Source organism: Haliotis rubra, unplaced genomic scaffold (assembly GCF_003918875.1).
Source record: "Haliotis rubra isolate DU_JTF1 unplaced genomic scaffold, ASM391887v1 Scf22, whole genome shotgun sequence".
NCBI lineage: Eukaryota > Metazoa > Mollusca > Gastropoda > Lepetellida > Haliotidae > Haliotis > Haliotis rubra.
The window spans coordinates 53,791-78,268 of NW_025766225.1; positions in this window are offsets into that span (position 1 = coordinate 53,791).

Consider the following 24,478-nt stretch of genomic DNA (forward strand, 5'->3'; position numbering starts at 1 on the left):
CGGAGTATGTAATAAGACGTGGTGTCACAGATTTGTTGAGTGCTGCCTTACCAGCGAAATCGGCCATTGTGTTATCAGAGATTCCGCATAGCTGGGTAACCAACAGAGGACGATGTCGTATTGGCCAGTAGCAAGCTCATTATAAAATTCAATTACATCGATTAAAAGTGGATGTTTGTAAAAGAATTTTTTTATAGCCTGAAGGCAAGAAAGAAAGTCTGAAAATATGATATATAATATATTTAGGATGATTCTTAAATATATTTAAGCTGCTATTAATAATAGAACTATCGCCTGGTAATCTAAAAAGAGATCATTGTAAATAAGGATTTGTATATATTATAGTTACTATTTAATTGATTATACTCTTGTTTAAATTTTAATTCATTAGTTTCTGATTTTTTAAATGTTGTCAGTGTTAGGTCAACTTCAGGCCTCACCAATTGCCAAGGAGGCGAAGAAAGATGTCGTCAATGGAAAGTAAAACACCTAGACTATCGCAGTTAAATTAAAACTAGTATGTTAAGTTAAAACAAATAGCATCTTTTGGGCAATACAATATTTTTAAAAAATGGCTATAGATCGCCAACAACCGAAGGCAGATCACCATACTAGGGACCCATCACGAGAGACAACCTCCGTGGTGAAGTCGTTAGAGCGTCCGCCCGAAGAACGGAAGGTCACGGGTTCGATACCCGGTCGCGTCATGCCAAATGACGTTAAAATATGGTACTTGATGGTCCCTACCTGGCGCTCGGCATTAATGGGTACAACAAGGACTGGTCGGCTCGGGTTCAGTAAAATGTGTCTGAGTGGGGTATTCATGCTTAACTGCGGCATGGTATCTCAGTGAGCTAGCACTATAAAACCAGCTTCAGTCTGGGCGAGTACATGCACCCACACATGCACACGCATGCACGTCGTTATATACTACCCATCAAAAGTTTAGACTCACCTAAAGCACTCACTATATGTTATGTATATATATATATGGTTACATCGAAGATGAATTTCGCCACTAACTTGGGGGAACCAACTGCAAGCTTTATTTGCTTGAATTGTATGAGGATCGTGCACCAAATTGCTAAAAAGCATGTGTAAATATCGTTCATGCAAACAGCTGCGTTTTGGTGTAAAGTTTTGTTAAGAATTCGCCAATTTTCACTGATTTTCATCATTCACTGAACTCATGACAATAACCTTTTCAACGTTACGAATTTCTTTTACAATACATTGGTTCATGTGTAAACAGTACCTTTAAACTGAATGGAATATTTTGCAAATCAAGTTTAGAACAGTTGACTGAAGTAAGTTGCGACATTTACACTAGTGAGTCTAAACCTTTGATGGGTAGTATATGAGCGAAATAATCTTAAGTGCGACGTTAAACCTCATTCCACCTCACCTCACCATCACAAGAAATATGTTGCTCTGAGGCTCAATTATTTCCAATGAAGAGTTGCGTCCCTTAGTATATATGCTTTGTTTTGTTTGTTGTTTAACGCCGCACTCAGAAATATTCCAGCTATATGGCGGCGGTCTGTAAATAATCGAGCTTGGAATAGTCAATCCAGTGATCAATAACATGACCATCGGTCTACGCGATTGGGATACGATGATCACCCGATCCCGTTAGTCGCCTCCTACGACAAGGATGGCTTGCTGAAGACCAATTCTAACCCGGATCTACACGGGATTTAGTATATATGCCAAAAACCTAGACAAAACCTCACCCCAATGGGATTTCTGTATTTGTCATACGAAAGACGCAAACGTATTCTTAGGTTTCACCAAATTGGTAAACGTCGAGTTATTTGAATTCCAATTTTAGAGAGAGATGCTAGTTTTAGTCCTTGACATTGTGATGTGCTAGTTGGTTTTACTGTCCTCCGATGAACGGTTTTTATAATTTACATGTATTCGTGGTGAATTCTATACTTGTTTTAGTCACGATATGGCTAAAATATTGCCGGTGTGACTGTAAATCTTAACTCACTCACTCACTCCAATATGAGCTGATACGCCACATACAACACATGTTGTGTCTATAATGAAAATATGTGCTGCAACTGCGATTTACTATTATGAAATTAATTATATTAATATAAGTTATAGTAATTCTTAAAAAGGGTTTATTCGTCGACAGCTCGTGGAAGCGTATAGTGGAACACATTTGCCCCGAACGGATATCTTTGTACGCAATATGTTTTTTTCTTGAGTGTTGAAACGGTTATTTATTTGTGTATTTATGACATATCTGTTTCAGCATATCAGATAAGGTTCCAGGTACCGGTGAAGGTTTGAAGTGTTACAAACGTTTTTGTTGTCTATTCCCAAAACATTTTGGAGAAATATTGTCATACAATATGCAAGTCCATCCAGTTTTATTACAAGTGCCCGTGTCCTCACGTTTGTCGCATCGTGTCCTATTTTGTCAGGATCATTTTCCTAATTTCAACTTATTTGTTCGGATTCCTTATACAGTCACACACACACACACACACGCACGCACGCACGCACATCGACAGAGAGAGGGACACACAGTAGCTCGTTTTTATATTTTATTTATATTTATTTAATAGAGATATTGTAACCTGGTTCTTTTAATTTGGAACTTCTCGCAGGTGGACGACAAGCAGGAACAATCAAAGTCAAAACTTCGTGGATCGTCTAGTGGTTTTTTATTTAGTATCAACGGTTATAGTCTCTAACAATTCAGATACTTAGCAAGGGTGATGTAAGTAATTCTGAATGTCCGGGAGCGCAGCGACATCTGACCGCTTAACGTTAGTCCCGCAAACCGTCTTCCCGAACCTAACTTTCCCCCTTAGTTTTATCCCCAAACTTTCCTACATCAAAGTCCATAATTCATCAAACAGAAGTCCAGAACATGACTGTTTTGCTGGACTGTCCTTTAGATGGCATATGCTATACCTAATTATTAAGCCTTGATCGACTACAAGCCCCTGTACTAGTGATAGGGAACAAGGCTTGCACCTTGTTGCCACTGTCACTCGGCTCTATTAATCCCCTGCTACATTACCCCTTGTCCACTGTGACATGGTCCGAGTTGTATTCTCCCTCTGACCATGGCCCCAAAACTCAATTACAACTTGTTACACTGTCCGATGTCACCCAGCCTCGGACATCCAATTAATATCTGTAATCCGTTACTATCTGCGCTCCCGGTTCTCACGTACAACTTTCCTTTACAGTTAAATACACAGTTAACACACAATTTATAAAAATTATACATATTACTGCATGCACAAACATAAAATAATATAACATTAATCAACAATAAAACATGTTCTTATTATTATTAATTTAAACCGGAGAGTGTAGCTCCCGGTTACAATATCATTTTATAGTTACATGCTAGTTGTAAATCTATCTGTAATATCGTAGTCGTTTTACTGTCCTTTGCTGACTGGCATTTAAATGGTTAAGCTTATTGTTATGAGTATTTAGCTTTCATTGTCAAGATAAAGCTGTAATACTGCCGACATGACTTCATATTTGAACTCAGTCTCTCATATCATGCGCTTGACATGTTGGATGACATGGATGTTTCTGAAAAAAAATATAATCACGCGTTGTTGAACTGATGTATTGATTATGGAGATTCGCACAGATGTCACAAACATTGTGTGTCGTCAGCAAAACGTCGCCCCGTCCGACCACCTGTCGCATCACTAATGGTATCATGAGAAACTGACCCGAATCTGCCATCTCGTGCTTGTTGCGATTACGACAGGTTTTTAAGCATAAAGTTTCTTGGTCGCCGTGAGCTAATAATAATATAGGGTCCTGATGATGTAGGCCTCTCTGTGGAAGGCATAGATAGGGAAATTTGTAAATTTCCTTAACTAAACGTACATCACCCAGTTGGGAAGCTGGGAAATTACTGGGTTACAAATGGACAAGAAGAATTCAATCTTTTACTTCCGCAGCCCAGTCAGCCTTCCTACGGTAATGAAACCAACCTGATTGTGCGAAAGCGACAGGAAGGCCTGGCAATCAACGAATTGACGGCAAGTCACTTAAGTTGCACTGGGAAAATACCATGCCAGGGTATGCTTATCTGACGGATGAAGATCTCTGGCTACTTTAAATTCCCATGCGCTGTGAGCCTGTTGAACTTACAACTGGAGCCCGTAAGGAACCTTTGCATGAGCAGAATGCTCAAGTAGCAGCAGACCCCAAACTTCTAATGGACGTCCTCGTCAACGACTGTTCTGCGGACTGTTCGTTACATGAAGTAGTAGTATAGGGAATAGGGGCACGAGACCGTATGGGTGCACCATGCCTAGAAGCTCCATACTAGCCAATTAGGCTCCCACAGCCACAAAAAATCGAGTCTTAAACAAAACTATACTAAGAAGCAAAAGAAACGTCAGTTTGGAATTTTCCTTCGCAGAAACGGATAACCGTAAAATCATTTAATGTTTTGATTGTATATTTTTGACAACATCTCCAACTTTACCTGAGCAAAGACATTCCTTCCCAAACTCAGAATGGAACCTAGGAAATGGTCTCAAAAATGCAACCTGATCTCGGAGATGGTATGGTGTTCTCCATGTTTTTCATGCAACTCATGCTGCACGTGTTGTTCACAAGGACCAGCCCTATAAAATGCGCCCCCAAACCTGGTTGAAACATTTACATTAAAACGTCAGCAGGATGCCCTTCTCACGACAGCTCAGAGGAACCAGGCGCTAGGAAGACTTGAAGCTGGCCACACTGCACAAGCCATTGCCAATCACTTCCAGGTCAACATTCGGACCATCTAAAGGCTGCAGCAACGTTTCTGGGCCACCAACACCACAAATGATCGCCCCCGTATTGGCAGACCAAGAGTGATCACAAGACGACAGCCATGTTGTGCGACAGCATGTACAGAATCTCTTCATGCAGGCATTCAACAGGACGCCAGGCAGTGGGAACACACGGAAGACCAATCAGTACTGAGTTGAGTTGAGTTGGGTTTTATGTTACATCGGCATTGTTCCAGCCATATAGTGACGAGAACGAGTCTGCATTAATACACATTGTAAGTAAAAAGTCAAAGTTAGTATTATTTCAAAAAAATGTCATAGCACTAAATTTAAAAGCAGGCAATTCGTTAGTCACATTACACAGTTACAATTTATGATATAATTCAACTTCCCTCAGGTAATTCAGTATCAGATGAGCGCTTACGCGGGAGAACAGATCTTTCAGATTTGTTGCATCATAATGTGAGTCCCTTGCAGACGATAAGTCCACATAGTCAAGAAGAATATGCTTGATGGTGAAAACTTCATGGCAAGAGACACATATGGGGGGTCCATCCCAATCCGTTTCGGCAGATAGTCATGTGTAAACCGACTGTGCCTAATATGCCATCATCGTAAATTTACCTCATCACGTCTTGACTGACAACCCAAGTAGGTATCACCAATAGTTGGCTTCAATTCATGAAGTTTGTTTCTTCCTATTTGAGTGTCCCACCTTTTTTGCATGAGGTCCCGAGGATAACTTTTGATAGTGGGTTTCAAATCACTGTACGGGATAAGCAGTGGAGATAAGGGCTTGTCAAGCACTGCTTTAGCTGCAGCATCGGCCTTTGTGTTACCTGCTATGCCGACGTGACCAGGCAACCAGCAGAGGACGATGTCACATTGGCCAGTAGGAAGGTCGTTGTAAAGTTCTAAAATGTCCAGGATGATTGGGCGACTTGAAGTAACATTTTGAAGTGCTTGAAAGCAAGATAATGAATCTGTAAAACGATGAAGTTTTTGGAATGATTCTGCTGTTTAATGTAAGTCAAAGCTGAGAAGATAGCTTTGGCCTCAGCAGTGAAAATGGAACTGTTGTCGGGAATCCTAGAGGAGACAGTCTAGGATCCAATGACTGTAACACTGGCAACTTGGCCATCGTCCTTGGATCCGTCTGTGAAAATGGATCTATGGGTGTTCCTGTTGGAACACCAAAGGATTTGTTTCAGACTTTTTGAATTTGGTGAGGGTAAGATCGACCTGTGGTTTTCCCATTTGCCACGGTGGTGAAGACAGAAGTCGGTAAGGTGCAATGATATTGAGATCGATTTTAGCTGCAAATATGTGTGGTTGAATTCTGATTCCAAGTGGTGGAACCAGGCTTGGTAGATTCGGATACAGGTTTTCATAGAGAGGGTTGAAAATACAATTGTATGCTGAGTTGGACTCATTTGAACGTAACTTAGTGATATACTGCAGTGAAAGTTTAATGCGGCGTTGTTCAGGTTCGTTAGCCTCCGCATATAGACTGTCTACCGGAGAGGTCCTAAAAGCTCCCAGGCAGAGCCTAAGACCTTGGTGGTGGATAGAATCTAATTTTTCTAAATTGCTTTTGCACTCAGTATTTGAAATGACTTTCAGAAAGTCCAGAGCCTTCAAGCACTTTGTTTCCAAGTAGTTTGTGTGTGGTAAGAATGTCAAGTGACCGTCAAACATGAGTCCCAGGAATTAAGCCTCTTCTACTACCTTGACGGGAGAACCATATAAAGATAGGCCTGGATCTTTGTGTGGTGAATACAAAAGGTGAATACAATTTGTTTCGATTTTCAAAATTTAAGCCATTTTCAATTGGTCCTTTTTTTAATTTAGTTAAGACGGAGTTGTAGCTGCCTTTCTATTGCGTGTATATTCTTACCACGACATGAAATATTGAAATCATCCACGAAAAGGCACCCATCAACAAAACTGTTCAAAACGTTAGTGTGGCTGTTAATTTTGATGCTAAAAAGTGTGACTGACAGGATGCTGCCTTGAGGGATGCCCTGATCTTGGTAGACATAATCAGAGAGTTGGAACCCACTCTTACTTAAAATTGTCTGTTGTTTATGAACTGAGATGTTGGTAATAAAATCCCTTGGAACTAGAAATTGCCAGTTTGGGATATATTCATCTTTAAGAATATATTCAACTTTTGAGACCAGCCACTGGGTTTTACAAATTAGGGGATTTTCAAAAACATTCGTGAGTCCAGTATTGTCTAATATATAAATAACGTGCGAGGGCCAGGGATTATCTCTTATTATTGTTCTTTGAAGTGATAATTTTATATATAATAATTCTAATAAGGAATCTTCCTAGTTCTCCATACGGCATAAAACGAGGGGTTGAATGTGTGTGGACTTTCTGCGCAGTGTGACATCAGGATGTAATGAGCTTCTCTAGATAAACTTTAAGAAATGTGTTATGTCTACATGAAAAATGTAATTGGACATTTATTTGCTAGTGCTGTGAGAGCAAAGATGATTAATGCAATCTTAAAAGTATTATGAAAGTAATAGTACAAGAATCATATGCAATAACATTTTATCATTTGTTATGGATTACCATGTCAAACCCAATGAAAGTTGGTAAAGAAACGGAATTATCTTTTATGTATTTGGTGGCAATTGTCCTTGGCCCGTCAAAAACAACTAAAACCTCATACATGTGTCCTGGACATGTCTTTGTATCTATAGAATAGAGTTATATCTACTTAAAAGCCTATTTTATAAAGTCTCAAATCGAAGTAATTTAAACAATCACGTTGCTCAAAGCGAGGCTCTTTCCTCATTCTCGGTCATCGGTCCGTCCGTCAAATAAATCCCTGTTATCATAATTGTTTGGTCTGACTTTCATCGTCTACGATCCCTTGCTTCCAGTGTGGGATTTTTCGTTTTGAAGATGCTCATTTGTTTGACCAGAAATTCACGACGGAATAGTTACCAGGCCACGTCACCAGGAGGCACAAGGAATTGCCCAAAGAGTTTATTACCTGTTGTACTGCAAGCTCCTGGACCAAGTTCGTTCTTGTCGCTGTGCATTACTCTTCTTTAGCACGTGGCTGCCATGCGCACTGCCTGGCCATCTCATCACTAAGTTAGTAAACAACGAGGCAAAACAGTAGCATTGCACCAGATGCATACAGCAACCATACCCAATACTGCCATAGAATATTGCATCTGAGAAATATTCGCTATAGAATAGCCATGTCTCGACAACAACATGCGGTGTAAGGATAATGTGTCGCTTAATCGTTTCAGATATGTCAATATCGCTGAAAAGTATTTATGCTTTGTGACAATACTGCTTTTCCTTTGTTCAGTCTTGGCAAGCGACAGTTTGAAGGTTTCAAATATATAGCTTTTCAATTATATTGAAAGGATGCCCTTACCATTTGTTGAATTGCCCCATTCTTGATATAGAGCTGGCTGCCAGCTGATTATTCTCGACACAAATGCAGTAATATAAACATCTAATCGGTCATCTAATCGGTATATTGATGGATGTGTTCACACCGTGTGTCTTTGACAATCAGAATTTGAGAAAATTGCCAACGCGTTGGCATCCAAACTAACTTTCAGCAAAGTGTTTGTTTCAAATACTATGCTTTGGAACTCTATACAATAATATTTAGGTAGATATTATACTAACCTATAGATTTAAACACAATACAAGATACATGTGTGATGTTTTGGACGGCTCGGACCGATCAGAAAGTAAACACTTTTGAGGCTAAGTTGGAAATGGATGGAGGGTTTCAATGTATCGGTCCAATTATCGCTACATGTGACCTTTTGTAACATTAATTGCAAAGGGATATTTAGGTAGATGTTATGCCATCATATAGATATGAATACAATTCTGGATACATGTGTGAGGTTTAAGGTGCTTTTGAGAGCCTGTGCTAAGGGCGGACCGATCAGAAACTAAACACTTTTGATTGAGGCTATGTTGGGAATGGAGAGGGAAAAGGGCTTCACTTTAATGGACCAGTTATCTTTTCATGTGACATTTTGTAACATTGCAAAGTGATGCTTTGAGGCGCTTTTGAGAGCATGGGCAAAGCCGGTTCGAACACTTGTGATATAGCAACTATGTTGAGAATATATAGGAAGGCTTCACTTTGACCAAAGTATTTGCTTTAAATACTACGCTTTGAAACTCTATGCAGTTTCGTTTAGGTACATGTTGACTCCATTCACGATACGTGGGTGAGGATTAAGTTGTTTTTGACGGACCAAGTCGGGCCGAACAGTGACTAAACACTTTTGATTGAGGCTATCTTGGGAATGGAGAGGGGGAAAAGTGCTTAAATTTAACGGACCAGTTATCGTTACACGTGGCATTTTGTAACATTGCAAAGGTGAGGTGAGGTGAAATTGGGTTTTACGTCGTGCTTGAGAATATTTCGCTCATATGACGACGTGCATGCGTGTGTGTATGTGTATGTGCGGCTGCTTGTACCAGCCAAGCTTAAGCTGGTTTTATAGTGCTAGCCCACCGAGATACCATTCCGCAGTGAAGCATGAATACCCCACTCAGACACATTATACTGACTCCAAGCCGACCAGTCCTTGTTGTACCCATTCATGCCGAGCGCCAGACAGGGACCAACAAGTACCATATTTTAACGTCTTTTGGTATGACGCGGTCGGGGATCAAACCCACGACCTTCCGCTCTCCGGGAGGACGCTCTAACCACCACACCACGGAGGCGGTCAACATTGCAAAGTGATATTTAGGTAGATATATAGTATTCCCAGACATTATCGAGAAAGTTGTTTCGGCAAATATCTAATAGGTGTATACAAACTATAGAAGTTTTACTTGAATGAATATGTGAAGATATGATTCTCTTACGGTCTAAAGTGTCTTTTCAGTACTTTGTGAGGCCTCCATGACCTGCGATACACGACTGAATGCGCCGATCACTACCGATCAAAGTTTGTAGGAAATCGTGTGACAGCGTATCCCAATATTTTGTGGCCACGCCTCACTAATAATATTTATTTTCTCATCCGATATCCCTCCTACGGTTCCGTACATTTCTTATTCTTATAAACTTAAGTTATGCCGTGACCACGACTTATTTATGTCGTGTCTACGACTTATCATCTCGTGGCCTCGCCTTAATATCTCATGGCCACACCTTATTATCTCATTACCACGCCTTATTATCTTGTGGCCTCGCCTTAACTATCTCGTGGCCACGCCTTATTATCTCGTGGCCTCGACTAAGTATTTCGTGGCCTCGACTTATTATCTCGTGGTCACGCCATATTATCTTGTGGCCTCGTCTTATTATCTCGTGGCCTCGATTTATTATCTCGTGGTTACGCCTTATTATCTTGTGGCCTTGGCTTATTATCTCGTTGCCTCGCCTTATTATCTCGTGGCCTCGCCTTATTATCTCGTGGCCTCGCCTTATTAGCTCGTGGCCTCGCCTTATTATATCGTGGCCTCATCTTATTATCTCGTGGCCTCGCCTTATTTTCTTGTTGCCTCGACTTATTATATCGTGGCCTCGCCTTATTATCTCGTGGTCACGCCTTATTATCTCGTGGCCTCGCCTTATTATCTCGTGGCCTCGACTTATTATATCGTGGCCTCGCCTTATTATCTCGTGGTCACGCCTTATTATCTTGTGGCCACGCCTTATTATCTCATGGCCTCGCCTTATTATCTCGTGGCCACGCCTTATTATCTCTTGGCCTCGCCTTATTATCTCGTGGCCACGCCTTATTATCTCGTTGCCTCGGCTTATCTCGCGGTATCGACTTATTATCTCGTGGCCACGACTTACTATTGATATTTAGTTTCTCAGTCGATGTCCCTTCTACGGTTCCGTAGGAAACGGCCTCGCAATCCAAAGTAAATCTTTTAAAATGTCGTATTTCCATGTTGTGTCGTATGCTTTTTCCAGATGGAAAAAGACAGACGACACTGCATGTTTATTAATTACAGCGTTTTTGACAAATCATTCACAACGAACTAAGTGATCAATGGTACTTCTGTCTTTACGGAAACCACGTTGAATATTAGGAAATGGGTTTTTTAAATTACCAAACTAGTCAATTATTGATCATGCGTTCCATAGTTTTGCAAACACAGCTAGTTAGTGAAATTGGTCGATAATTTTACGGGTCTGTATGATCACGCCACGCCATGACGAATGGCACCAAGAACGTCAATAAAACCTTCAGGTTTAAGTTTGGCAGCAAATAGCGATTCATATAAAGACCAGTTAGCCTTTATTGAATTCCATCCTGATGAGTGAGTGAGTGAGTTTAGTTTTACGCCGTACTCAGCAATATTCCAGCTATATGGCGGCGGTCTGTAAATAATCGAGTCTGGACCAGACAATCCAGTGATCAACTGCAAGAACACCAATCTGCGCAATTGGGAACACATGACATGTGTCAACCAAGCCATTGAACGGTTGCCTTTTGATATTTTCATCATTTTAAGAATTATATTTCCATGGATAGACTTAGAATTGATTCCAGTTAGGGTTTGTTTCTGGAGCAGAGGAAAGATATATCTCAGGATTTATGTGGAACCGGTGGGCTATGTCATCTTCTGATGACTCTTGTTGTCGCATTGATAAAATAATTTATTTTGAAGCAAAAATATAACATCTATATACAAATGTAAATATAAGTGAGTGAGTGAGTGAGTTCAGTGTTACGCCACACTCAGCAATATTCTAGCTATATGGCGGCGGTCTGTAAATAATCGAGTCTGGACAAGACAATCCAGTGATCAACAGCATGAGCATCGACCTACACAATTGGGATACGATGACATGTGTCAACCAAGTCAGCGAGCCTGACCACCCGATCCCATAAGTCGCCTCTTATGACAAGAATGGGTTACTGAAGATCAGTTCTAACCCGGATCTTCACGGGTAGTTTAAATATAAGTTCATGTGAAATTAATGATAAGGTAGAATTACTAAGACAGCCATGTACTCTACTAAGCAAAAATTGTTTTTTTTCTATTTTTCAGTTGGGATTTTCCCAATTCTTTCCATTCGCAAATTGTCCCTTTCTCATTATTAAAAAATCCACACAAAAAATTTCAATTCTTTTTAAATCTAAACTGAAATCATACCTTTTTTCAGAAAACATACAGTGCCTAAATTTTCATTCTCGAGTAACATAACATATGTTATATTTTGAGATTACACTTTCTTAGTAGAGTATAGATTCTAGTACATCCGGGATTCGAACCCACACCCTAGGCACCTAATCGCCAGCACACAAAGTCAGACGCTTAGACCGCTCAGCCACCGCGACTTCCATGAAAATGCATGGAAGTCGGACAACTGGTAGTCTAGACTGCGGACTTTGTGTACCCCTCTGATCAGTGGTAATTGGCACGGTTCCCACGGCCGACAGCTATGAAATACACAATGTCAGTTTAGAAAGTGGTCAAATGTAACATATGTTATATTTGGGATAACACTTTCTTTGTAAAGTATAGATTCTAGTACATTTTTGGGTTGAGTCCCATCCGGGATTCGAACCCACACCCTCAGAGTCAGGCACCTAATCGCCACCGCGGCTTCCACAGAAATGGTCACAATTTCACACTTTATCAACTAAGTTCAGGTATTTTGCTACATTTTGTGATTTTGCTTCAAAAATAGTTTTTTATAAGTCATTAGATTAGGGAAAGATAAGTATTTAATGGGAATGTATTTCTTTTTTTTTTGTTCAATAAAAGCTTCGCATTTAAATAAATAATGAAATTCATCTGCTACAGCAGGTGATTTACAGAGATTGCAGTTTCTATTTTCACGATCAGTGCCATGCCAACGGCCAACTTCAAGAGGTATATGGTTGCAGGTTCTGTATTTTAAAATTGGTAATTGTACATAAGCCGGCAGGAGGAGATAAGTATCTAAAATCGGGAGAGTTTTAATGTATTTGTAATAGAAACCTTTAGGGATATTTTCTAACTCAGCTTTCCAATTTTGCTAAAATTAATTTTTCAGGATTGATTCAACCTAAGAAGTTAACCATTGGCATAAAACATTTACGGGGTTATGAAACATATAAAATAGACCACATTTATCAGGTATACCTTTTCCATATTTGGTCCAAATATACATGTATTCGTTTTCTCTAGCGCCTTTTATAAGTGCATTATAAATCAATTTTGATGGTTTTGGAGTAGTTCCAACAGAATGTAGCTTATACCAGTATACCTTTTAGCGGCTAATATATAAAGGGGAACTCTCCCTAGTTCTCCATATACCATATAATTTGGGGTAGAGTTGCGTAAACCAATGACTAATTTAAGAAATCTCAAATGAGTCTTCTCAATAACTTGTAAATTTTCAAATGGCCATGTTTCACAACCATAAAGCAAGATCGGTGAAATCATAACATCAAATGCCTTCAGTAAACAATCTGTAGGTGTATTAAGGTGTCTTGATTTTTTTCAAAAGGCAAAACATAGCTTTAGATGCGCTGTCTGAAAGGTTTTTTTTATCGCTTTATTGAATTTTCTGTTTCTTTTGAAACTCACTCCAAGATAAATGTAATCATCTGCAATGTCAATCAAAGTATTTTCATAATGGAACTTTAGTTTAGAGTATTTTGCTGGAACGCTCCCAAATATAATTATAAGTACCTTTGTTTTATCTAGGATTACTTTCAGATGCCACATGTTACAATATATATGGAATGAGTTAAGAGTACGTTATAGTGTTCAGGAGCTGTACAGCAAAAGGACTGTGTCGGCTGCATAAAGTAGTATCATAATTGAAATACATAGGTTCATATCAATAGCTAGAAAGTTACGAAGACTCACAGATGTACATCCATCATTAGTAAGGATTTCGTCCAGGTCATGAATAAACTGAACAAAAGAGGAGAAAGCTTTTCGCCTTGGCGCAAGCCAGAGTAGCATAGGAAGTAATCCGACATATTATTGTTTGATAGTACACAAGATTTGATATTAGCATACATATTTTGAACAGGAGTTAAAAATCTGCCATTGTTTAGTAGCTTATGCCAGAGCCCAACCATCCATACATTATCAAACGCTTTCGAAAAGTCAATAAAAGCATAGAACAGTTTTCTTTTACTAGTTTTTAATAATTGGTTGCGCATGTTCATTACAAAGATGCTATCATTTGTTGAGTGATCATTCCTAAAACCCGCCTAGTGAGGGGTTAATATATTATTTATTTCAAGAAAAGTGCTAAGTCTGTTATTCAGAATACTTGTGAACAGTTTAGCGAAACAGCAGAGTATCGAAATTGGTCGATATGCGTTTATGTCAGATTTATCTGCCTTTCCTTTGTAGAGGCTTTATTGCGTTTGAGATTTTTAATTGCAAAAGCTATTTGTTCAAATGATATGCCTTTATTACGCATCTAGTCATCGAAGCCTTTCTCGATGATTTCAGGGTCTATTTTGTGGGGATCTGAAATCTGTTTCCCATTGATATCTCTAACATATTCAAAAAACATTATCAATATCAGGTGCATCACTAGAGATATTTCGTTTACTCTTTGTAAGCATATTCCAAAATTCTTTAGGGTTAAGCTATTGTTTTTCTCGAATCAATTTACATAAGTCATTTTTATGCTGCTTGATATGCTTATTCATACACTTCTTACATCCTTTAGAACATCGGGGGTACTCAGTTTTATTTAGAGATGTTTTGCAATTAAAGTATTTGCGTTTGGATTTATGAAAGTTATTACGTTTATCTCTGCATTCTTGGCCAAACCAAGGTTTGTGATCACACCATGCGCTTTATTCATTTTTAAACGGGCGTTTCACACCGAATGTGACACGTTCAGGATCGGCAAGCAGATTCGCAACTCCAGATGCAAATTCATTGATTGCACGTCCTGTGTCACCGTGACCTGTTGTCGATTGCAACATGTGTGACAATCTGGGGACATTGATGTTGACATTACCTGCAAATAATTTAGATGAATTTATGTCATAACGCTTAGGTTTCTGGATATTATCATATGGGGGTACGTTTAATTTGTATCAATATTATGAACCTTAACATCTTGTTCTACTATTACATTATTGACTGAGTGGCATTTTAGAAGTTGAAAGTCATATAGAACAAGTATACTAGTATATGGATGACAACTTCTTTTATTCTAGAGCACGACGATTCGATACAGGTTCTTGTATCGTTTTCAAGTAAGAATGGTACAGGGAGAGAACATGTGATATATATATATATATATACAACAAGACTAATTAACAAGGCAAGGCGGAATAACAATGTGATGATAACAAATAAAGGGATAACAGAGGATTACAGGGATAAGGGGCGGTGGGGTAGCACAGTGGTTAAAGCGTCCGCTCGTCACGCCGAAGACCCGAGTTCGATTCCCCACATGGGTACAATGTGTGAAGCCCATTACTGGTGTCCCCCGCCGTGATATTGCTGGAATATTGCTAAAAGCGACGTAAAACCAAACTCACTCACTCACTCCAGGGATAAACATAGAGGCCAGTGGAAGCCTGCTGATCTGGTGGGAAGGTTTGCCGATATATGGGATGGAGATATATACTTGTTCTATATTGTATCATTGAAACCTAAGTTCAATGAGAACATGACTGAAGAGTGGATATCTGAGTAATGGGCTGAAAATTCGGTAAACTAAAAATATCTAAACAGTGGAAGGCATAATGATGAGGATGGGACATAGTCAACTAAACTTGAATCCTTACAAGTGACTTTGCCAACATCTTTATCTTTATCTAATCTGCCATTACAAATGAACATATTGGGGGTTTTACATAGTTGTATCAAGTTGAGGCCTGGTGCATTTGCTTTACCCTTATCTTGATTTGCTCTTGATATAGGTAGGGAGGCTGTGCAAAGGATATTCCCAGGTTCATAAATATCATCATTGCATCAATATCAAGTTCTTCAATGATATGTTTGTCTATAGTACAAAAATCCTTCAGTTTACTTGTCCTTGCATTAAAGTCTCCCATAAGCAAAAGGTAATCACTTTTACTTCGCATGTGTAAAACTGATTGCTCCAGAACAGGGTACATATCCTCTGTATCACATTTAGAGCTTTCAGGGGGTAAGTATGCGATTCCAAAATACAAATCATTATCAGTCTTCAGCAAATCTCTAGATATGGTATACCACATAACATATTCACATTCATCATTCATCATTCACTAATGAAATGAAGTCAGAATAAAATTTTCTAACAGCTAACCCAATACCACCAGATTTCCTGCTGCATCTTGATCGATGGTGAAGATACAATTCATAGCCATCAATTTCTAGTTCGTCTAGTGAATCTGTTTTTGTTTCTTGTAAACAAAGTTGGTCAGCATTTTGTAAAAAAAAGAGGCGAATTCTGGTTAATGGAGCTTTCTTCTAGTCCACAAACATTCAGATTGATGAAACTCAGTTTGTTCACAGGGGTAATTGGGGGATTGCATTCAGAGATGTTACCTGTATTTATATCTATAGTTGGGGGATTGCATTCAGAGATGTTACCTGTCTTTATATCTATAGTTGGGGGATTGCATTCAGAGATGTTACCTGTCTTTATATCTATAGTTGGGGGATTGCATTCAGAGATGTTACCTGTATTTATATCTATAGTTGGGGGATTGCATTCAGAGATGTTGCCTGTATTTATATCTATAGTCGGGGGATTGCATTCAGAGATGTTACCTGTATGTATATCTATAGTTGGGGGTTGCATTCAGAGATGTTACCTGTATTTATATCTATAGTTGTATTTATATATCTATAGTTGGGGGATTGCATTCAGAGATGTTACCTGTATTTATATCTATAGTTGGGGGATTGCATTCAGAGATGTTGCCTGTATTTATATCTATAGTCGGGGGATTGCATTCAGAGATGTTACCTGTATGTATATCTATAGTTGGGGGTTGCATTCAGAGATGTTACCTGTATTTATATCTATAGTTGGGGGATTGCATTCAGAGATGTTACCTGTATTTATATCTATAGTCGGGGGATTGCATTCAGAGATGTTACCTGTATGTATATCTATAGTTGGGGGATTGCATTCAGAGATGTTACCTGTATTTATATCTATAGTTGGGGGATTGCATTCAGAGATGTTACCTGTATGTATATCTATAGTTGGGGGTTAGTCAGAGATGTTACCTGTATTTTACATCTATAGATGTTACCAGAGATGTTACCTGTATTTATATCTATAGTTGGGGATTGCATTCAGAGATGTTACCTGTATTTATATCTATAGTTGGGGGATTGCATTCAGAGATGTTACCTGTATTTATATCTATAGTTGGGGGATTGCATTCAGAGATGTTACCTGTATGTATATCTATAGTTGGGGGGTTGCATTCAGAGATGTTCCCTGTATTTATATCTATAGTTGGGGGATTGCATTCAGAGATGTTACCTGTATTAATATCTATAGTCGGGGGATTGCATTCAGAGATGTTACCTGTATGTATATCTATAGTTGGGGGGCTGCATTCAGAGATGTTACCTGTATTTATATCTATAGTTGGGGGATTGCATTCAGAGATGTTACCTGTATTTATATCTATAGTTGGGGGATTGCATTCAGAGATGTTACCTGTATTTATATCTATAGTTGGGGGATTGCATTCAGAGATGTTACCTGTATTTATATCTATAGTTGGGGAATGGGTTTGGGATAAATCCTTTTGGGCGGTTTTAATTATTTCAGCAAAGTAAGGATTTGCATTTTCATCACTGTGGTCATTCTCACATGTGAGAACCGTGCTGGTTTCATCTTCTAATAGCATATGATTTATGTCAACACCATGTGTATCCTGATAGTTTGAAATGTTATCATCAGCATGGTCATCTATAACGAAGTATTTAATGCTTTTATTTACATTTCCCTACAACCTTTGTCCAATATTACATGATTGATCTATTCTAGTTTAAGCATTGCCAGGTACTATAATACCTGTACTACTTGTATTTGCATTATCATACATACAGTTTACAGTGTTACATGGTTATACCTTTCTAGGAGGTTGATGGGTAGCCTTGATATTTGTAATACTCTTTGCATTAGCTCACAAACTATGAACATGACTACAGACTTGATCTGTGGCATATTTACACTCTAAAGGGAAGTCACTGCATGTTTGTTCTACATGTGTACGAGTAGAACACACGTTCTCGTGACCACCAGCGCACCCCTATTGCCTGGGGTGGGGACGAGCAGTGTTACCCATAGTTTCAGTGGGGGATCAGGTACATACTGAAGTTTGTTTTCCACATAGAGTTTGTCTATGCTGATATGAGCACTCTTGTCAGCTCTTCTGGCATCCCTAAGTAGGGGCATGAGGACCTCCCTCCTGTATGTGCTCACCTCATCAGGGAACTGCTCAAATATGCTGATGTTCTGTCCCTTGAGCGTTCCTGCCCAGAGACAACAGCCTTGGTGTTAACAAATTGCTGTAATGCCAGCACATTAACAGATTGTTGCCTCCGTTGACATTCAACCAAGAGTAAACTTGATCAAGTCACAATACAGCTGTAATAATGCCGGCGTGACTTCAAATAAACTCACTCACTCACTATCCTCATTGATCAATAATGCTGACTAAGCCATGTCATGGAACGTTCCAAACGTTAATACGAAGAGGTATTAAAAGACTTTTAGACGATTTGTAAGATCCATATCGTGTACTGTTAATGTTCATGCAGAATAGTTATGGGGGGTTCCCGGAGTTCCTTCAAAGATATACGAACATTACCAAGTGTCTGGGACAACCAGACACTGCCTTGACCGTATGAAAATAGAAAGGTTTGGAATGTGTGGAGCATCTTACCTTGCATAATTATTGTGGACAAATTTCGGCGACATTGTTTCAAGGCGTCTAATTTCTGTAGCTATATTCACCATAAACCATAGAATTCGGGGTAGACGGCCCCATCCTAAGGTGGTTTTACATGCCAAAAGATAAATTTTTGTCTTAACAATCGTATCTTCGGAATGACCATATCATAAATCAAAATTGGTTGTTTTTGAGCGTCGAAAAGTTTATTAAAAAGACATCGAATATTTGAATCAAAGCTTTTTGACAGACGGATCTGATGTCGATTTCCTGAAGTTCATTGTGTGAGCAAATACCAAAACAGTGGGTAGGAATGAATAAATTTTTCATGCGTAGATGTCGGTCCACCCCTTCTAAATACTACAGTGTTAGTGTTTTCCAAATTTACCGATAGTTTTCATTTATGACTTTACGTTTCCAAAATATAAAGTTTGTAATCAACGAACAGAGTTTGAAACAAATATTAAATTGTTAAAAAAAAATGCTTCAAAGATGATGATTTGAAATATATATCCTTAGTGATGCCGGTGTTGTAACCTCAGAATATGTGTTCTTTCAATGTTTGTCTAATCGTTCCCCATGGTCCCAGTGAGGTGAGGTGAGGTGAGGTGAAATTGGGTTTAACGTCGTGCTAGAGAATATTTCGCTCATATGACGTGCATGCGTGTGTATGTGCGGCTGCTTGTACTAGCCAAGGCTTAAGCTGGTTTTATAGTGCTAGCCCACCGAGATACCATTCCGCAGTGAAGCATGAATACCCCACTCAGACACATTATACTGACTCCGAGCCGACCAGTCCTTGTTGTACCCATTAATGTCGAACCCCAGGCAGGGACCAACAAGTACCATATTTTAACGTCTTTTGGTATGACGCGGTCGGGAATCGAATCCGGGCGGACGCTGTAACCACTACACCACGGAGGCGGTCCCCCTTGTGATGAGAAAATCACAGTCAAACACTTCACTGTCTTGCTTGGTCCATCACAATGGATAAATATTTCAGATCATCTTCTATGAGGGATCTTTTCAGTAATATTATTCTCATTTAAATTTTGTTTCTCTTAATGCAGCAGGTTTCATGTAATTCTTCAAATGATTATTTATCATATATCTTTAGTTTTATGTAGGTACTATATGATTATGGACAGAGATTGTATGTGGCAATACTGTAAAATTAATTTGCCCCCGAGAGGATTCTCTGTCACTTAAAATGTTTGTTATATCTACGAGTGCTTAAACCGTAGAATATGTGTAACAATTGCTAACATCTGATGGGATCGTGTAAATGCACCTAGGATCCATGCATATGCCAAAAGCACTGTATGAACACGTCATCCCTAGTATGATGATCTTTATATGTTCGCAATATATATCTAGCCCGATTTTATATTGTCCTGTGTATATTAATATTGTTTATTTTAAATGTAAATCGGTGATACCTTGTGATTTGCGGGCCATGCTCCACAATGAATTGCTTGTTCTAGTCACGATATAGTCAACATATTGCCGACTTGACTTAAAAGTTTAACTCACTGGCTCGCGAGTTATTGGAGCCGAACCCATTGCACAACTGGTCCAGAGAACATAAGGGTCAAAGGGTGTATTGGACAAAGGGACGCTTTTCCTACAACCGGTGGACTCCACTACCACAGCCACCATTGATGGTCGCACATATCATTTGTAATTTCCAGATCAATAGATTTGGGATTTCGAAAACCAGATAAGGATATGACGTTCACGGACTGTAAAACTAGTTTGACTTCAATATTTCAGCTTGTCCAGATCCTCAAGTTTCATGTAGGATAAGCGATGACGGGACTTGTCCTCCTAACACATCTTCAAGATCTGACCTACCGGGATGTCTCCCCGGGGATGTCTGTTGCCCTCCAATTGTAACCGGTTAAAAACTACGTAAGCAACCATTCTTACTGTGTTCGTAAATTGGCCATTAATTGCTGGTCTGTAATTGTTAGTTATAGTGATTTTCACAACACATTTCACAGAAAACCATCTATGTTGGCTACAAACATACATTCTGCGGAATAGATCTTCCACATCTAAACGATGCTCATGGCGAGTCTTAAACATCTCGTCTTATTATTATCTGTACAAACATTGCTTGCACAATCAAACTGCCAAGATACGTGTCCATGTCGGCGACTGTGTTTTATGTATTCCTCGGCATCAAATTTTATAAACTTTGCCAGGTTTGGTTTTAAACTGTTACATGTATTTCAACAAGTGTTCCAAACACGTATCTCATCGTAAATCAAGACGTTGAATCATTACTAGTATTTATTTCAGATGTAATAACAACAGCAAAAGAAGAGGAAAATCATCAAATGGTCCGACCACAACAAATGAGACTTTAAGACATTACATTGAATAAACTGTATGGTTGAAACTTTGTTATTACTTTTCTTATTACGTGTAGACGCACTGTCAACAACGTCAGAAACGGATCTCACAGACAATACAACAGACAGTACCTTTAATAATTTCCGTTCAATCTTTATGTTAGGTTGGTTTGTTGGTTAACTGCGGTCTGTAAAATCGAGACTGGAACAGACAATACAGTGATTAACAGTATGTGCATCAATATACGCAATTGGGATACGATGACATGTGTCAACCAAGTCAACGAGCCTGATCACCCGATCCCGTTAGTCGTCTTTTACAACAAGCATAGTTTGCTTAAGACCGATTCTAACCCGGATCTTCACGGCTTTCCGTTCTTTATGGTACATACATGTATTAACAACACACAAAATATAACACAACTGGAAAGAGTGAGTGAGTACGTAAGTGTTGCCTTAAGCCGCATCAGTAATATTGCATCTATGAATACACAATGCCATTTAGAAAGTGATCAAATGTAACACATGTTACATTTGGGATTACACTCTCTCAGTAAATCACAGATTCTACAAAGTTAATTGGGTTGAGTTCCATACGGATTCAAACACACCCTCAGAGTCAAGCACCTATTCACCCGCACACAAAGTCAGTCGTCTAACAGCTCACCCACCGCGGCTTCCACAAAATAGAAGTCGGACAATTGGTAGTCTAGACAACGGACTTCGTATACCCTTCTGACAAGTGTGAATTGGCACGTCTCCCACTGCACGGGATAGGCAACAAAACAGGACGTATAGACAAATTCAAATGCCATTTCAACATTACCGCAAAACTACGATGTCCAATTTTACAGGTTTTGTTGCCTGTAGGCTTTATGATGAATCTGCTTTCCTTTTAGTTGGTGTAAAGCTAATAGGATAGCATCTGCTATGAAAACATCCATCAGTTAATCGTAGTGATAAAGGGTAAGTGAGTGAGTGAGTTAAAATTTGACATGGAGTGGGCAATAATACAGCCACACAGTTTAAAATATCTGTCGACAGTAAAACATCAAGGCAAGAATTTAAGGACGTCAAGTTTTTTTATTTTAAGGGACACGACGTTTCGGAGTATATTCGTACTCCTTCATCAGGTGAATAAAAAACAAGGAAAACCAAAAATAAATACAAGTAATGACCGTTGCCAATCGAGTGAGGTCACTTGTAGATAAGATGTCAGTTTTGAACGCTGCCAACTCGTAAGAGTTCTGAACAGAGGTCAACTCACACGAGGCGAGGCGTGGGCCACTTGGGACACTCACTCACTCACTCACTCTCAGTCTCTATCAGTGAAGAATGATTGCTCGATCAGCTGATCGTTTTTTCCTCGCTTGAGGCCGGTCATCCCACGTTTTGCTGGCCAAATGTGTATGTTTACAATGTCATTTAGTTTGTTGTGTGACAATATACTGGACACAGATATTTGGAGAGCCATGAGGCAGTTAAGGCTAAGTGATATTTTCACTGCAGGGAACTAATGAAATTTGAAAATATCACTTTTCTCAAAATCTCTCAAGTATAATATAAATGAATTCCTTAACATTTTGGAGTGTAAATGTTATATTTTGTATCCATATACGGATAAATGTACATGAATATCACCTGGGTTTACTTCTAACAACCTCAAGTAGCTAGACTATTATCATGATGAACGTCAACTGATTAATCAATCGTATACACAAGCGAAATGCGAAAACATTTTAGTAAGGGGACTGAAACAATGCGAGAAGAGGCAATAAATCTGGTAATTAACTGACAACGCATAACTGGAAACCCGTTTATCCGAACAATATTTACAAAACGCAAGTCTCCGGGTAAGTGAGGCTCAACACACGACTATCATTTGTTTCTATTTACAGATAAAACGATCGTGCAAAGCCCTTATGCACAAACTTCCACATTCTTTCCACAGCAGCAAAGATTAATTATGCCCGATATTGTTGATAATTAAAATGAACCTACCCGTTTGTGTGAGGGGCGATGGGGTAGCCGAACACCCGAGTTCAATTCTTTCAATGGGTACAATGTGTGGAGCCCTGGAATATTGCTAACAGGGGCGTAAAACTAAACTCACTCAAATCAGAACTAAGTTCTTGTTCCCACTGAATACTTATCTGTGGACATCGAGGTCACGTCGCAATGAGTGAGTGGATGTCATCGTGTCTTTGTTTTGCAATAACTAAGATCTCAATTGACTGAGGTTGATGACTCATTTTGCGGTTCTATTACTTTTGGCCGACAAGACGTCATGTACCTGCAATACAAGCCCGACTGTATTTTATGCATTGAGTGTAGCTGTAGAATTTTCTAAAATCTTTATTTCCTCACCGAATTCGTCCAAATTTGAAATATATGTTAATCATAACATATAAAAACAATACATGATTGCAAAGGTCTAGATTTGGATTTTTATAAATTATGGTCCAAACAGTGATTCGAACCCCTGTGTACAAGCTGTGTACAAACCTCATCCACTCGCCCATGACTCCTCTAACCTCACTCACTCACCCAAACACCCATCCTGTAGCAACTCGATACAAAAGACCCCATTAGAGTGTTAACGAGGTTTCAGTGAAAACTTTGGTTTCGGATAAGTGATGTGACGCTGTTTATATCGGATCCGGGCAGATGGTTTTTGTATTACTGTGTGACATTGTCCGGGAGTCACAGAATTTACTGGATGCCGACAAACGAGGTGAAACTATATATACCGGAACCTGACAATGGGGTGTCACTGTACACTGTGGACCCTGACAAACAAGTTCACATTGTATATTACGAAACCTGACAAAAGGGGTGGCACTGTACATAGCGGACCCTGCCAAACGAGATGACATTGTATATTACGGAACCTGACAAAACGGGTGTCTCTTTACGTAATGGACCCTGACATAACGGGTCCGCTGTAAAAACAGGGCCTGGGTGTTACTGTAAATAGCGGACAAACGAGGTGACATTGTATATAACGGAACCTGACAAAACGGGTGTTACTGTACATAGCGGACAAACGAGGTGACATTGTATATAACCGAACCTGACAGAACGGGTGTCTCTTTACATAACTGACCCTGACATAACGGGTCCGTTGTATACAGTGACACCCGTTTTGTCAGGTTCCATTATATAGGATCCTGACAAAAAGGTCGCATCGTATATAATGATGTCCATGATGCTGCCGTCGCTTCTGCTTGCGCTGACTGTAACGTCTTTGTCCGGCGCGTCCGATCTCGTCGTTTACGACATCAACACCCAGGTGAGCTGGATATGTATTTAATGAAGCATATAGAACTGTTTCGTGAATCTGGCAAATATGTCGTAAAACAGAGAACAACTGTGTCTAACCTCTCGAATTTCCATCAGTGCACGTCTTCTGTGACAGGGTTCCAATTGTATCTCCCGACACCTATACCAGGCTAAGTCTGACATTCAATAAGTGAGTGAGTGA